Here is an 18576-nt window from a genome sequence, read left to right on the forward strand (position 1 = left end):
ACTGCCGTCAGCTCATAATTTCTTTTTTTTTCCTATCAAAATAGGTCTTACTCATTGAAGTGTAATTCGAAGTGTTCCCTTTCATATTCTTATCATCCATCTCTTCTTGTATTTGTTTGGCCCGTTCTTCATGCCTACACTTCCTTTCTTCCGTCTCAAGGGCATTTTGCTCCGCCAATAATCGCAATGAGGCCGCCACTTCATGTTAGCGGCATAATCATGATTTGCCTTACCCTTTTCCTTCAACCTTCGCGCCTTGTTTAGTCCCATAGCCCTAGGTATAGAACCTTCACCCGAAGACGGATTTTCTACCCTTGTTTGTTGAATGGTTGGAGATCCATCTTCATCCATATTTGCTGCTGAGGATGCAGTTCCGAACACCGGCGTAGGAGCTCTCTGTGGTGGATCTTCAAATAACACCCACCCTTTACAAATTTCCCAACAACTGTAAAACTAAAAGGGTTTCGAGCTACTCTCCATATACAATTCCTCCACTTGGCGTACCTAGAAAAAAAAATTGAAGGAAATTAATTTATGAAATTAAATCTAATATAATTAAATATTTAAAATAAATTGTGAAAATACTTACTTCGTCGTAGTAATTAGTGCCACTTTCATGTCTACTTGCAGCTGCTAACAATGCTTGATGCCATTTGTTTAAACTTGGCTGAAGATATTTCTTCCATCTTGAAGAACAACTCTCGTGGTTTCGAATATTCATTGGAGTGATGCCTTTATAGAACTCTAAGTATTTTTTGGACACAGGAGTCCAAACACCGTCATTTGTTTGACAATTCCCCCTCACACTATCTTCCAACACCCATCTATAATTCTTTTTAAGAATTCTAGTCCATTATAGCCGACATGATTAATCAATTTTTTGGCCAGGCCTCCAGTCCTTTCAGATTTCGTGGGGCCCTCTTAGATTCCACGATCCCTCTGACCTAGTCCTCAGTTGAAGATAGTTTTCGGGCTATTTTCGGCCTTCTGGCCCTCTGACCCTTCAGTTGGAGATGGCCTAAGGCTTCGAATGGACTATGGAGTAGTGGTATGGATATTATAATATATCATTGTAATAGTATAATATTAGTTTCAGAAAGCAAAAGGCTTTGAATCAGATTAAGCTTTTAGTTTCAGAGATGGGTTTTATCCTCGGGGAATCAGATTAAGGCTTCGAATGGACTATGGAGTCATTGAATCAGTAAAGCTGAGGAGTAAGATCAGGAAAACATCGGATTCGAAACTATTAACAAAGTGAAAACGAAAGCTCACCAGCCACCAGCAGTTGCAGACAGAGACGAAAGAGACGACAGAGCAATTGTAGACAGAGAAGATGGACAAGAAGGTGCAATTGCAGACAGAGATGACGGAACAGTTGCAAATGACGGTCAATGGTGATTTGTGAAAGTCTCCCAAGCAGAGTGATTTCTAAGGTTTGAGAGGTAAATCCGAATTTTTTTTCTTCTAATTATCCTCCGATTTTAGAGTGATTTTAGTTAGCTAACTTCGATCAATCATGATTTTGTGCGGATTTATTATGATTAATTTTTTTTTTCTGATTATCCTCCTATTTTAGTTTGAAACATATCCAAAAAGTAAGATACTATCTCGACAATACGATACGCGTATCTCATCAGTCCTAAACGTATCTCTTCACTCCAATACTTATCGGGCATGTATCCACACGTATCCGTATCCTCATCATGTTAGATACGGGACATGGTGGCTTTCTCCCGTGTCCATGCATCGTAGCAACACACACTAATCTCAGCCTTACATGTGTCTATAAGACAAACTCATCACCTAACTCTATTTAACATTCAAATAGAAACTAGTCGTTGCTCCCTTTTAGTCTTCCTTGCTGACTAAGCCAAGATCAAGGGCAATGATTCATTTAGTTCCAACACTCCCCTCTAAATGATTTATGGTCTCGACTCCAAATGATTTATGATCTCGACTCCAAAGTAGACCTCTCAAGCAAAGTAGACCTCTCAAGTACACAAATCTTGCTTTAGGTGGTGCCTTGGTGAAGATGTTTGCCATTTGATCCTCTAACTTGTAGTACAAGAGTTTGATCAAGTGAACTTTCTTTTGATGTGCTTGGTCTTTTTATTTGAATCTTAGTATTAATTTATTGGTTATTGTGTAAGAATTTGATAGTTTGAAGTATATTTCCAATGTAGGACATGTGATTTCCTCATGAGCAAAAAGTGGTCAAACGGATGAATTTTGGAGTGATTCCAATTGAAGGTTGTTCGTGAGTCCCTCAACTAGTCCGTGTCTTTTGACAATGGGCCCTTCTACAAATATGTTCGGGATGTCCTAAGCTTTAAGGTCTGATTTGGAGCTTTGAAGGGTCAAAAACATGGGATTCTTTGCGGTTGCCCAAATTTCCCAAAGTTAGAATGGGAATATATTTCCTAGTTATCTTATTCAACTTAGTTTCCTAGTTTTTAAAAGGCCTTTTCTAGGAAGGATTTTATTTTGTAGTAGTACAAATAAGGCTATTTAGCCATTACGGTTGGAGAACTCGGCTTAGAGTGCTTTTGACGATTCAAGTTTATTTACAAGGTGTTCTTTATAATTTTTTTCTTTATGATTGTGATAACTAATCTCTTTTGCTAGGGCGAGGCCACGAGCTGTAGCAAGAATATGTAGTTTTTTTTCAATTTACTTGTAATATTATGCATGCATGTTTTGAATTATTAATCACCATCTTTAAACTATCTAAGTGTCTTAGTGATTCATGGCCACGAGGATGTTTAGAAAAGTAATTTGATGCAATTTTGGTCGGAAGGTTCCCTGAAATTAGCGATGACTTCTTGTGGTTAATAATTGTTAGTTCACTTAGCACGAACACCACGTCTTAAGAGTTGCATGGTTTCTTAAAGGGTTTTCATAAAGTAATGAGCCCTTCATGTTCACATTCAACCCGAACGTCCAAACGGGTTGCATGTTTGATATACGTTCTAGGTTGGAGGTCCAAGTAGAACATACTTTAGGAAAACCTAACCTTCAAAATTTGTATGGGTAATTCATGGGTGATTGGAAGAACTACAAATGATTGTTAATGTGATGGCGAACCCCTAGTGCCATTTTATTATTGTTCTTTCAAAACGTTTCCTTTCAAATTGATTTTCTTTAAATTGTTTTTTAGTCGATTTCTTAAATCGTTTTTATTTAAAATTCAAAATCAACTTTTTCCAAAACTTTGTTCTAGGTAATTAACTAAGATTTGATTTCACATAAATTGTTATAAATAATCCCGGTGGACAACGACTTTGCAAGAACTAACTATACTACGATTACCTTGTTCTCTTGCAAGTATTTTGAAGTGTTTTTATCCCTACTTTTGCAAGTAGTAAAAATCTTATCAAGAGGCTTGGACAGAATGCTTACCAATTCCTACAGTGCATGTTTGTGATGGGTTTTAATTAATTAATCAATTGGGAATTGTTATTAGCACTCTAAAAATCTCATTCTACACTCCAAACTTTCTATATTGGGAAAGAAAAATACACTTGTGAGGAGTGTAGAATGAGATTTTTGGAGTGCCAATAACACTTCGCAATCAATTAACCAAACAAAAACCAAAAAAGGGTAATGTTACTGTAACATTTCAAATTTGATATGAGAGGAAAACAAAATCACATTACAATTCAACAAGTGAATGACCCGGAACACTTTGAACATGTGAATTCTAACATTTTACCGAGTATTTTCCCGATTCACTCATAAAGCCTTCAATGAGGATGAGCACCTTGATCCAGACACCAAACATCAGCTGCCACCTTTTTCCTGAAAGACTTTCGTTCTGTGGACTTAATTTATCCTCTGCGCCAACTTCGAACGGCACCATAGGTGAATTGGTAGCTACATGGCTCCTAAAACTGATAAAATGGGTTGCTCATCATCAAAGGCAAAGCAAGGTTAAGAAAATGTACAAGTTGCACTAACTCCATCCGCTGTCCGACTCCTCTGGTGGTTCCTCCTCAATTGCTTTTATGCTCTGAACTGTATCTGAAACTTTTTTTGACATGTGCTCTGTGTGTTTTTCCAATTCTTTCAAGATCATATTTAACTGTTCTTCACATGCAGCACAACGTTGCTTCCATTTTTGCCTCTCGTTGTACAACTCCAGCGACAGCTCTCGGATTCTTTTATCCTTCTCATCCTGAGAATTAGGTCACTACGTCATTGTTCTTCGTACATGTCACTACATCATTGTAAAATTTAAGATGCTAAACCAGGGAGCTTGGAAATTAATAGGCACAATGATTACGAGTTACTTTTTGGATCTATGTTATACTAGCAACAATTATGGTTGGCTTAGTTTTTGCTGTCAATAATGTGTCTGTGAAGCCTCCTGGAATATCCTTCCACAGAGAAAAATAATGTGTCTGTGAAGTCTCCTGGATTATCCTTCCACATAGAAATGTGGGTATTCACAAATAAACCGTACCTAAGCAGTTGATTGACCGACACAGGTATGGATGAGCTTAAGTTGACCTACCTGAAATTAACGTAGGAGGACATAAGTTGGAGAAGTTAATATGTAGAATTGTAGATATAAATGAACCCTTTTGCATTTTACTAAACAACAGCCTTCATATAAAGAGCATGGAATATTTTAGTTTCAACTTAATGGCTAATGCAACACGATACCAGGCTTGGACAAGTGCCTGGTAACAACCCGCACTGCTCTTCCACAGTTGAAAGCATCTATTAGCAAGTTAACCATTCTAATCGACAAAGTTTCATTGGTTTACCAACAACCCCAAGTGTAAGCTACTAAGACGTCAACCAACAATTCTTTTAAATCCAGCACTTCCTTTTGGGCGTGGGTAACTCCTCACAAGTTTTGTTCGATTACCACTACTTCCCAAAGCTTAAACTATTAGGACATGGATTACCAATCATTTATTAATCTAGAAGCAAATCCGTAATCTTTTTTTAATATTAGAAATGGTCCCTAAGATTGAAAATCAATAGAAATGGTCCCTAAGATTATCAATCTCAGGGACCAAAGTGATGTGTTATGCAAATCTCAGGGACCATTTTGGCTAAAAAGCCTTAATATTATTAGGTGATCTGTTTAGTCTCTTCTTCAACATTATTACTGAACACAGTTATTTAGTACCAGTGAGTTAGTACCTAAGCAGTTGGTTGACCGACACAGGTATAGATGAGTTTCAGTTATTTAGTACCAGTGAGTTAGTGACAAATCTTCTTAAGCAAACATTTTATTCAGAATTATGTTAAAAATACTTCCCAACATACCTCACTTGCTAAATGCTTTCCTGATCCCCGCCATGGAACCTTGCTGGGACTCATTAGTTTATGATTATGCTCTTTAACAAATTTTGTGACTACCCACTTCAGTCCCTCTTTGAGCTAGCCTTATCATAGCCTGACAGCCCTCGCAGGTTACTGGGGGTGGAGGAAGAACTCTGTCTTTTCTGTGCACATACTTTTGTGCTCGAAAGCCTTCTTTGAAGCAAAAAAAATCTTGACCAATAACCTGATTATTTACTCGTGAACGACGATTGTGGTGTATCCATACGGTGAAACCGGAGCGTCTACCATATGCAACATAAAATTCTCTAGCTTCGTCTCCTGAGTCAAACTCCATGCCTTTATATGGTTCTAAAGCTTCACGTTCATAAGTAGATCTGCTGATTGTTCTTCTATCTCGTCCTTTTCATCTACACACAAGCCCAAATTCTCAGGAAGCACATCTTCCATCCCTTCTTTATGTTCATAGGCTTCAGCATGCATATCTAGGTCACTTTCATCTGAATCAAATCCATGAATAGACTGGTTATCCATTATGATCCTACAAGAAGAAACGACAAAATTGACCGATCGTTTCCATCCAAAAATAGGACAAGTAAACATCGACATAATAGTAGGTCAATTTCTACTACAAGTGATTTGTTGGTCAGCAGATATTTGAGTTTCAAAAAAACTCTATATTGTCAACGCTAAAATAAGCTGAAGAATCATCTTGAAAACACAAAGTACATAAGACGATAGCCTCAGTTTACTAAGCAACGAGAGAGAACGGTTTCCAGGTATTGGAATGTCCAAGAGCTTCACTCAACCTTTGTTCACCGTGTTCGGATAATTATATCCCCTACAAGCAATGGAGGATTCATGGCTACAAGTGCTCAAATGAGACATGAATTACTCTTCACATTCTATGCTCCTTCTGATAATGGGTGAAGCGGATGAAAGTAGGTTGATAAACTAATAGAAGGTTTCTCATAAAAAATAAACTAAGAGCAGATTCATCGTTGCATGAGACAGAACTTATAGACTAATTTAAAGCAAAATAAATTTTCAAGCACAACATGGAGGGCAATGTACTTTTATTTCTTCTTTTTTTGTTTTTTTTTAAACTAGTCCGGATCTTTGACCCGACTAATCACTAGGCGCACTTTTCCCCAATGCAGCAGTTTTCTAGTTTTCCTAATGTAGGATTACCTATTCGTTTTTAGTTACAGTATAATAGCAGACTTTCCCCACTAAAAATGTAGTTACAGACTTACAGTCCAATTACAAATTTCACAAACAGTTAGTTTGAAAGTAGTCAGCCTTATAACGACAGACAAGAACCAACCGGTATACAGATACGAATCAACTGGTATACATGACATACCCGACCCGGATTGTCCACTAGGATTCCGAATTGAGCTATGCTGGCCGACACCTGGAAGGTGACGAAGCCATAAATATGCAATAATGTGTAAACTATGAATAAATTTAAACCTAAAAGTGCCTCAGTATACGAGTGCATGGTGAGCAAGTATGGATCCTTTCACACGTGATACCGAGCATAAGTAAAGTATAGCAAGGTAAGATAATGATTATACCCTCATAAGAAGCCACATGTACTGAGAAGTGCCACGAATCCTCGTCGATACGGAAACTTTGCTACTAGAACTTGGAGGGGCGCAAAATAGAAAAATGTGAGTGGGCGAAAACAAGCTCTTCAACACCATTTCATTTATCAAAGGTAATAACCTCTCGCTGTAAAACCTGTATAATTTCTTAGAAAATCATACTACGTAAGTATGAAATCAAAATTATACTAACAGTAAATTCAAAAGTATACCACAACACAGCATCTCATTAGCAATATAAATAATCATGTGCTTAATAACCCATACTAGCACGCAAGTCGGAGTCACCTATGGTGACGTGTACGATTGCACCCATATCTCACTAATCAATGCTAGCTCATAAGTTGGAATCACCTATAATGACCTGTACGACTCATCCATATCTCATCAATCAATGCTAGCACATAAGTTGGAATCACCTATAGTGACATGTACGACTCATTCATATCTCATCAATCAATATCCAACTAATATGTTAGCCGGATCCACCTCTTGTGGCCTGTACGGCTGAACTCATAGCTCATCATATATCCCTGCACACGAGTCAGAACCTGATGTGAAATATTCTAACACGCAAATTAAACCCTATTTGTGACAATTGTAGTAGATATGTAAGTAGGGATCGTTCTAGACCAGGGATTAACTAGGGATGCTAATCAATACAAATAAGACTCAAAAACACTAAACTAGACTCTATAGATTCAAAATTAACTTAAGACACTTAAAACAGCAACCAACAATCAAAAAGACTCAATTCTAGACCTAACAAGTGATTTGGACGAAAATAGGACTTAACTTGACTCAAAAGACTCAAAGAAAACAGATTTTGACTCAAACAATAAGACTAAATGAAAGGGGGATTGTTTTTGACGAATTTAAAACTTAAAACAAAAACTTTGTAGAAAATACTTTGTAAAAACGATTTTGGGTGAAGTAAATGGGTGAAAGGCTAGTTAGAGAGTCTTTCTCCACACATGACATATGCATATAAACCAATTTCCAGTTATTATTCCTTTAGAACTAACCATCAGATTTTCCTTATTTCATTGAATTAGATGGAATACGCATCGCAACCAAATTATCTTTCCCAAGTTCCCTATATGAAACGCATAATAGAGATACATGTCAAAAGTCATTAAGTTCTATGAAAATCATAAGCACTGACAAGGCATTCATCACCATGAAATGCATGAGACTCATGACAAGGATTTACTTAACACGATTGTGACTAGTAACCTCCACTACTTGTGAATATAAGTGAATAACTATTATGTGAAACTCCCTTATACTCTAGCATCAAATTCATGCATGCAAGTTAAGTGTCGACCCTCAACCAACACACATAAACAAGTTTTAATAACTTAGATAAGCAAATCACATTCATGCCTTAAGAAACAATAACTGGATGTAATCAATTCATATAAAACATATAATCATGGCTTCGAATTCACCTCTAACTAAAAAGAAATTAGTTCCACATGTTCATTATAATTGAAAAGCAAATTAATATAAACATTGAACTAAAACTAAGGATAGAATACATCTAAGAAAACTCCACACTCCAATGGCCGATTTCGAACCCTCCTTGGATGGCAGATTGCACAAGTCGTCCTCTCCTTCCTTCCTTGCTTGCGGCACTAGGGTGGTGTAGGGTGAATTGTGGTGTTTGATGGCTGAAAGTATGAATGAATGAATGAGTGAATGGATGGCTTGAATGATGCGGCATAGGGTTGTATTTATAGGCTAATTTATGCATAATTTATGAAGGAAAAGGATTGCACAATCCAATGGGAAAAGGGTTATGGTTTGGCATAAACCTAGGGGGAAAGGGATACTAACCTACGGCATTCAATTAGGATCAGGTATAGGCTTCTAGAAAGGATGTTTAGGTTAGATTTCTAGAAGAACAAAGACTAAGGGGTGTGGCACCTTTGTAGGAGAAGGATTACAACTCCTAAACCTCCAAGGAATGGCATATATGCGGCACATAAAGGCTTAGGCTTCTAGAATATGAGTTTATGTGTTTAAATGTATATCTAATCCCTTCTAAATAGCTACACTTAAGGCACAACCTGATTTGGATAGGATAAGATAGGATAATGTTAGATTTAGGAAAGGATAAGGTTGGATAAGGTTCCTTATTTCTTGCTCTTTCCTTATCTTCTTTGCATTAGAACTTCTTTCTCCAGATTTGTAGCCTTTCCTAGCCTCTCTTGACTTCAATTTCGTCCATCCACTTTGCTCTATGGTTAAGCTATCCAATCCATGTCCAAAACCGCTCCAAATAGCTCCAAAATGTACTTTCTTGCTCCTTTTGCCATTAGGACCTAAAAACATACGAAAATAACTTAAAAGACTTTAATAAGTAGTAATTAACTATCTAAATGCAAGGAAACAACATAGCTAAGTAGCATAAATATGCTCCTATCAGAACCACCTCTAGTGGTCTGTACAACAGGACTACGTGTAAATAAGTACGCTCAAGTGCTATGATCACGTGAAGACTGTGCGAATAATCGTAGGTCACTTACGACAAGACTGTGCACCTACCTTGGATCCAAGGTGAGTGTAAGGTGCTAGAGGTGAACATCACGTGAAGGACTGTGCCCTGGCCACGGGCGAGAGCCCTAACACCGGGGTGCAGGCTTATGAGCTCTAGCTACATCTATTATAACATGTACAACTCAAGGGCAACCTGTACGACAATGTCAGAGTTGCCTATCCTTGCAACCTGTACGACAAGGTCGGAGTTTCCTAAAGCATAAATATAGTCATACCATAACTCGATCGTTTCAAGTAACACTATAAACTCACATGAACTTACCTGTGCGTCCTGTGTTCCTCTTCGCATTTCAAAGCATTCACAGTAATTACTTACAGTAGTATACATATGGATATGCCATGATGCAATCTAATACTCAACCATGTCATAGCATTTACTAATATATACATATATATAACATGGTGAAATATGCATAATCTGTAACGCCCCACTCCCGAACTATTTATTTCGGGAATAATTATCTGGAACAAGTCCAACTAAATATTAGTTTAATCAACTATCATTACTTACGATTCTTTACTTCAATCTCTCAATTCCTCACACTTTGATTTATGACCAACATTTAACCACGTACCAAAACATAAGGTTAAATCTCACATTTTCCACCAATGTCCCTCACATTGCTCAATTCCCCAAACAAGGCTATTGTCTCAATTATTTAGTCTCATTTATTATATGGCTACATCTAACGTCTCATTAGACTGCCTACATACCCTAAGCAGGGATCAAGCCATTCGTAGTTAGCATCAATTATTTGTAGGTAACATGCATAAATCAACTTAAACATGTTTGTGGAATTATCAATCATATGTATATATACGATAGAACGGAAAGGACCCACTCATTGATATGTAGAAGGGTCGTAGCCCTCGAGTCTCACTTGATTGTGCTCATCCTCTGGAAACGTCTCACCTGACGCCGTTAGTAATGCCGTCAGTATATTCCATCAAAGTTGATGAAATATTCTTCGTCTTCTCCGGTGATCCTCGCTGGCCCGCCATCTGCGATTGCCGGATTCACTTTGGGGGTCCTAAAACCAACGGAATCTCGCCGGAAAAATTTGAGGAAATCAGCCAAACCTTGCAACTGAAACCAACGTGATCACGACGAGTGAACAGTACTCCTCATCGAAGCTTTTAGTTCCAGAGGTTCCCGAAGCCTTCATGTCCAACCAAAACTATAGCTCGACTCCTGAGCTTGCAAGGAACACGAAAGTAACGTCCAAAACCTTGATCTGTGAGTGATGAGGTTGGTTGAGAGGTTGTTTGTACACTTGTACGGAAATGGAAGAAAAATCCGAGAGAGAAGATAGAGAGAGAGAGTCCACGGGTTGGTTTAGGTGTGTGTGTGTGTGGTCCAGATTGCAGCCAACCAAAAACAAGGAAAAACTTAGTTTTAATTGGGTCCAAACAATTAGGACTTAACATATTTGGTCCACAACCAAAGTGCATGTCACACAACACCATTTAACGTCCAAGGGTATAAAAGTCATTTCACGCTATCGAAAATATATTTCGGGACGGGCTGTCATGATACAAATCCAATGAGCATTTTGAATATTTTTCTTACGTTAAAATCAAAAAAAAAAAAAAAAAACTTGGAAAACATAGTATACTCTTAATAACAATCCAATTGTCGAAACAAAATGACATGGCCCGTTATATCTCTTCTTATGGTCAGGACTTGAACGCATTCTTTTAACTTACAGTGCAACAATGGCTTCTTACTTTAACTATTCATGTTGGCTGGACATCATGATTACACCTAAAGACAGTCATGGTTGATGGATACTCTCGCACACAAATCATGGGTTTTCACCAAAGTTGCGAAAGTTCAAAAAAAATTAATAAATCACCATTGCCAGTTGGGCTAAAAAAAATCATCAAAATTGCTTCAAATCAGCATCTAAACTTATAAAAACTGAGTCCTTGAAGTTTTAAATACGAAAGGCCTAGAGATTTACAACAATTACTTAATCATCGGAAACTTAGCCAAGGGAAAGCAAAGAACAAAAAATAAAAACAGGTTTGGGTTTGATGGGTTCACCAGTCACCAATGACGACGGGTATGATGAAGGTGGAAATCCATCGATCTGCGTATGGAGGCTGCACCAACCCAAGTGGTTAATTTTGCGGCTTGCTGGTATGGTGGGTCCCGCCGGAGATGGAGAGAGTTGGAAGGGAGGGAAACAGGGTGACAAAATGAGCAGCTCGAGGACTCTGGACTCGGACGCAGACGGAGGCGCAGCCAGTCTCAGTTAGTGGGGGTTTACAGGAGGAAGCTTTTCGTCTAGTAACCGGGTGAAGTTTTCCCAACAAAACAAAGTTTAATCTAAACTATCTCCACGAAATTACCATTTTAACCCCCTCGAAAAAACCAAATAAAAAAAACATATGAGCAATCTCTAATCTCTAATATTTAATCTTTAATATTAGAATACGAGAAGTGAGTTTCGGTGTCTTAAGGTTTCATAAAAAATAATTGGACATAAAAACCCTTGAAATAAAATTAAAAAAAAACGCGTAAGAGGCAAAGCAATCAGGATCATAATTCCTATGGGTATTTTTGTAAAATAAAACATAAAAGGTAAAATCTCTACTAATTAATAAAACCCTCTTTGTCAACCAAAACATGATGAAATGACAAATTAGTCTTCTATCACATAAAAAAATGATGGGCAATAATGTAATTTCACAGGTCCAAATTTTACTATTTTTTATTGAAGCCTGACATACACGTAATGTTAAAATACCTCCAATATTAAAAAAAAAAAAAAAAAAAAAAACCGAAAATGACACACCCCGACCGGAATGTCCACTAGGACTCCGAGTCAAGCTGTGCTGGTCGACACCTGGAAGGTGACGAAGCCATAAAGTATAGTAATGTGGAAAATGTAAATAAATTTGAACCTAAAAGTGCCTAAAGACCAGAGTGCGTTGTGAGCAAGAATGAACCCATTTCACACGCGACGTCAGAGCATAAGTCAAGTACATTAGTGTGGGTAAGGATCATACCCTCAAAGGTAGCCACCCATACTGAGATTCGCCAAGAATCCTCGTCGATACAAACTTTCAGTAGCTAAAACCTGGAAAGGCGAAAAACAGAAAATGTGAGTGGGCAAAAACAAAGCTTTTTAGAACCATTTCTCTTTCCAAAAATAATAACCCCTCATCGTAAAACCCGTATAATTTCCCAGAAAATGATAATACATACGTATATAAAAATCAAGCTTGAGAGCAATGAAAACCAAAGTGAGTGCCATGTCAAGTATCTCAGCAATAAATATGTAAGCCAGGTGATGCAAATCAATATAAAAAGATATATCAGCCGAAGTCACCTAACGTGACCTGTACGCCTAAATCTATAGCTCATAAACAATTCCTGCACACGAGTCGGAACCACATAATGTGGTCTGTACGACAGGCTATGTGTAAATAAATACGCTCAAGTGCTACGATCACGTGAAGGTTGTGCGACGTATCGCAAGTCACCTACGAGTTAGAACTACATAATGTGGTCTGTACGACAGGCTGGCACCTACCTTGGATCCAAGGTGAGCGTGTAGTGCGGGAGGTGAACGATCACATGAAGGCTAGGCCCTGACCTCGGGCGGAGCACTTACACCGGGGTGCAGGATAATGAGTACCAAATGCATCCATGCATAATCATATACATCACAACCACTAACATCATAATGTATTCACCTGTAGCTTACCTGGGCTCCGCACCATCATGCAACATTATGCATGACTACACTAATGCATATACTAAAATATAACGCAAGTATGACATGGCATTTCAATCACATTTCATTTAAAACATTTTATGGGAAAAACGCAAAGTATGCATACGTATTTATAGAAAACCAAAAGCCCACTCACCTGGAGTCCGCGCTACAACTCCCTAACATGAATATCGAGATGTCTCAAACGACAATCACCTAAAGCAAATATCAAATCACATCTCAGAATCCTTATTGAAAGAACACGTAATTTACATAAAACACATCCCCCAAGGACGATCTAGAATGATTTGAGACCCATTGACCAAAAGTCAACCATCGGTCAAAGATCGACGGTAGGGTCCACAACCCTATGTAACTCAATCTGGAAGATCCGCTCCTCAAATTTCCGATCAGTAACTTTCTAACATCCTCAAATATTACGTATTATAACGTATCAAAGTTTGGTGACGATCCAACGGTCAGATTGTCGATTGCTATAATAATCAAGCGGCAGACCTTGATGAAACTACGTTCAAATGATGGAAATTTGTCAATCAGACTTCACCAATGGAATCAGGGTATTCAAATTTAGCCTAGGAAGGTTAGGGGATGTCTCGGCCCACGCGCCGCCGCATGTGCCGCCCAATGGCGTAGCCAGAAATTATTCGGTGGGTGGGCTAAGCTAAAATTATTACTACTAAATCAAATTTTTAATCTTATGTTGCCTACATAAAGTTATATAATAGTAAAAACTTGAATGTAGTACTTTGAAGCAAGAATTTTATGCTATGTTTTCTAGGTTTCTAACCTTCAAAGCTTTCAAGTGAATAAAATAAGAAACCATTTGTGGTATGGAAGTTTTAATTTATTACTATTAAATATAATATTGATTAAAGTGATGAGTTTATTTAACATCTACTAGCTCTTATTATTCTTAAAAACAACCTTATTAATAAAAAAATTCAATTGTTAAGAGGAATATGACAATTAAAAATCATAAACTAACCCAAAAATTAATATTTTTAAGCTTGAAGAACCAAACTCTCCCTATGCTATAGCCAAGGGGAGCCTTGTACTTGGCTTCGCCCTTGGCGCTGTCACAGGTGGCGGTCGGCCACCCTGACTTTACGGAAAATTCAATTATTTCTAAAAATTCTTAAATTTTACAGGAATGAAGATCTCAATAAGTGGAGTAACTTTCATACCTGTGACTAAGGCCAATTTGATCGGGAAAAGCCCCAATTTAGTTCGAGCCGTACGGAACCCTAAACTTGGGTTGTTTGATTCAACCTCCAAATTCACTCCAACACCTCAAACATTGCTTGGGCTTTGTTTCTGAGGTTGAGGGGAGCCTAGTGGTGGTGGTAATTTGCTGGGTTAACTTCATGATCGTCGGATTTCGCCATGGCACCCACGGAACCCACGAGTTTCGTTCTACTCGAACTCAAAGCTCAAACCCAATAAAATTTAGTTGGAAATGGAAGAGGGGAAGATAAAGATTAGTTTTTACGTGGTGGTGAGGGTTAGATCGCTGAAAAATCGACGGAAAAATGTCGGGAAGGAGGCGGTGTGGGTGGTGCCCGACGGGTTACACAGGCCAACCTGTGTCTCCCCCCCTTTTCTTCTTATCTTTCCCCTATTTGCTCCTGTTTCTGATTGGTCACCTTCCTCCCTCCTTTCCTCCTTTCTCTTCTCTCCTTCTCATCCTAGCCATCAATTTGTTTCTTTCCTTCTATCCCAGCCACACATGTGGCCTCACAGATCTTTGCTCCCGAAATCTGGAGCCTTCTGAGTTAAATAAAATTACCAAATATCCCTAACTTTAAACGTTAATAACTCTTCCATTATAACTCCAAATCACGCCCTGTTTGCGCCCACGCATCTGTAGCAATGAGTACTACAAGAATACACCAAGAAAACCAACCTTACGTAACATGACACGGCAGTCAACAAAAGTCAACACTTTGCCTCAAAGGGCATTTTCGTAACTTCACTTATTAAAATTATAAAAATCATAATTTTTAGGAACGGGTTGTTACAAAAAATAAAAACCTCCCACTCTCCCCACATTTTTTCTCTCTCTCTCTCTCTTCCTCTCTCCTTCTCATTTTCTAAAAAAATGTGTTCATACACACAAAGTGTGTAGGCAAATGCTAGTATATAATAAATACAAGAGGAAAAAAAAAATTGAACGTGGGATTCAAACCTCCACGTTTCTTCCTCGCACGCATAGCATTACTTTTCCCCCTAACTTCCAACTCCCACATTTGTGATAGCCCGTTCCAAAATAATTTACCAATAGCGTAGGAATGACGTTTTTGCCTTTACTTGTTAGTGATTCCGTGTGTGCGTGAATGGGCTACATTTTGGATCAATTGGGTTTCTTCCCACATATTTGGACCCAATGAGAGCTTGGCTTTGGCTTTAGTGATTAGTTAAAATATACACACACACATCCACACGTGCACACGTGCACCCTTTTCTTCCTTTCCTGGTTCTGTCTCTCTCATCCTTCTCTACACTTCTTCAATTTTCACCATATTTGCACAAACAGCATCACACTTCACAATTTTAGCATGGATCGAGGTTCCAAATACCCTCTTCGTGTTCCTTGTGACCTAACCAACACGCTCATACCCTTCGTTTAGCTTGGAACCCTCGAAAACCTTATGAATCCGTGGACTCCGTCGATGGTATTGCTTTCATGCTCATGATCGTGGAGGTTTTATCGAGTTTTAAGATCACATGGAGTGTTACAACTTTCTCACGAAGCTTGGAGAGCAAGTTTGAAGGATTTCAGACGTCAGGATAGCAAGTTCTAAAGTTGGTCGGATTTTATGAGATTTCTCTGGCGGGATTCTGGCATTTTTGGTGCTTCAAAGTGGTATAAACTTCTTTCCCTTGTCCTAAGCTTCATTTTGACATAAATTTTGTGAAGTCTGGTTGAGAAATGAGTAAGAAAAGTGGGTTTGAAGATTTTCCAGAATCCGGCGATGTAGCGGCCGCCGGCGCCGGATTCCGGTGACCTAAGGTAGGAGATGACGGAATATTCATAATGGAGACTAGCGGCGTCAGGTTAAAGTTAATGGAATATTCTGGTTTTGACGGAATATTCCCTAACGACATTAAAGATTCCGTCCATGTGCCAAGAAAGTGCCTGCGCGTGTGGCTGTGCCTTGGCCGACGCGTGGGGGTGCATGCGGCTTCAGAAAATTTTTCTAAAAATATGGGGGTGTTCGTGGGATTAAGTAGAGCATGTTGGTATATTCAAACACCCTAATTGAGCAATGTATGAGAAGTTATTACCTAAGGTTGGTTATGTGCGTTAAATTGAAGGCTTTATAGTTGTTTCACATAGAGGTGAAGACTATCCTGAGGACAAGTGCAACCACGTGAGGCTCGGGGGCTACGACCCTTCTATGTATCAATGAGTGGGTTTTTGTTTTCAGTATATATATATATATATATATATATATTATGACTGGTAATTTTCCAGAAATTACGTTTTAATGATTTTATAATTGAAATGGTTTATAATTGAAATGCCATGTCGAATATCGTTGATATTATTATTGTGATTGTGTTGGTTAGTGATAGTTGTGATGATGACGAGATTGGGTTATAGCTCATATTCCTGCACCTCGGTGATTGTGCTCTGCCAAAGTAGGGCCTAGCCTTGACGTGATCGTTCACCTTTTGCACTGTATACTTACCTTGGATCCAAGGCAGGTGCCAGCCCGTCGTACAGACCACTATAGGTGGTTCCGACTTGTAGGTGACTTACAATACATCGCACAGCTTTCACGTAATCGTAGCACTAAGCGTATTTATATACACCAGCCTGTCGTACAGACCACTATATGTGATTCCGACTCGTGTGCAGGACAGTGGTTGAGGAGTTATAGATATAGCCGTACACGTTACTTTAGGTGACTCCTGCTGACGTATTGATATTACGGCATATTATGATTTGTTTTATCTCATCTAGTTGATGCTTATACTATTTGATTAGATATTTTGACATGGCATATTTGAGCTTTATCGTTTTTTAGTATGATTTGATAGACGAGTACGTATAGTATTTTCTGAGAAAGTATACGGGTTTTACAGAGAGGGGTTATTACTTGATATTGAAATGTTTTGCGCCCCTCCAGGTTTTAGGTTGCGGTGACGTTGGTGGCGAACGAGGCATTGGGGCAGTTTTGACAAAGCACCCTCAATGTAGGATTTTCTGGTTATCGCTCATGTAGTACTTGTTTATTCTAGACTGCACCTAGGATACTTGAACTTCTACTTTGCGTTTTTTTTTCCTTCCATTTTCATCACTATCACTCACTGATTTTTTATTTAAATTGTTCGGCTTTATTTCCTCGTATTTTCACCCTAGTACTTCCGCACTGTGCACTTGGCTATGTTACCCTCACGTGACGGCTGGCACGCCACGATATTTGGATAGGGGTGTATCAGTTTGGTATCAGAGCAGGGTTTGGCAATCCTGTATATCTTGTGAATATTCTAATTATTTTTAGTGTTTTCTATCAGAACTATGCCGCCTCGTCGAGAACCACGTTCATCTACTGAGTCTAGTTTCCCTGACATAGCCTAGTTTGGGGAAGCTATAGCTAATGCCATTCAGTCGACGCTTCGTCCTCCCTAGAGGACCCCTATAGAAACTGTTTATAATCTGAAGTTGAATACTTTCATGGGTAATAAGGGGCACGAGGGTGCCGAGAAATGGTTGAATCACCTTAAGAAAACCTTCAGACTGATGCAGAGTCAGGGGAGTCTATCTGCAGACAGGTGGGTAGAGACGACCACATGGTTTCTGGGTAAGGAACCTGTGTCATAGTGGGAGCAGCATGCCGATGAGTTATCCTGAAAGGAAGCTGTAGATTGGGAGGTATTTAAGCAGTTGTTCCAGAAAAGATTTCTTCCTCCTGCGTACATTGATAGCAAGAAACAGAAATTTACAAGTTTGAGATAAAAGAAAATGACAGCGAACGAGTACTATAGGAAGTTTATCGATTTGTCTCGATACTATCCAGAGGTTGCGACAAACCCAGCGGAGATGTTTCATCGATTTAAATTGGGTACTCGTAAGAAGTGGCTTTCGATGGCGACCATGATGCCTTGCACCACATACCATGAGTTCTACGAGATTTTGCTAAGAATTGAAGATTCTGATAACTTGCCTAGCGACAATGAGGAAGAAAATGAGAAAGAGGATCTAAAGAAGAATGATAAAGGCAAATGTCAGTCTTCGCAGGGAGCCCGGAAGACTCAGAGTTTTAAAAGAAGAGGGTTAGCTCTAGTTCGTCCAGTGGAGCCATGAGTTCTACAGGCCAACGTAGAGGTGGTAGGTTTGCCGGAGGCCCACGTTTTTA

The 18576-nt window shown here is 38.8% G+C and overlaps 1 pseudogene; it reads right to left on the bottom strand.

Moving 5' to 3' along the window:
* Window positions 1–3952: 3952 nt before the first annotated feature.
* Window positions 3953–10469, bottom strand: LOC103934805 (annotated as a pseudogene).
* Between the last annotated feature and the right edge of the window lie 8107 nt (window positions 10470–18576).

The sequence above is a fragment of a genome, unplaced genomic scaffold, assembly GCF_019419815.1.
Source record: "Pyrus x bretschneideri cultivar Hongxiangsu unplaced genomic scaffold, Pyrus_bretschneideri_v1 Contig113, whole genome shotgun sequence".
NCBI classification, from domain to species: domain Eukaryota; kingdom Viridiplantae; phylum Streptophyta; class Magnoliopsida; order Rosales; family Rosaceae; genus Pyrus; species Pyrus x bretschneideri.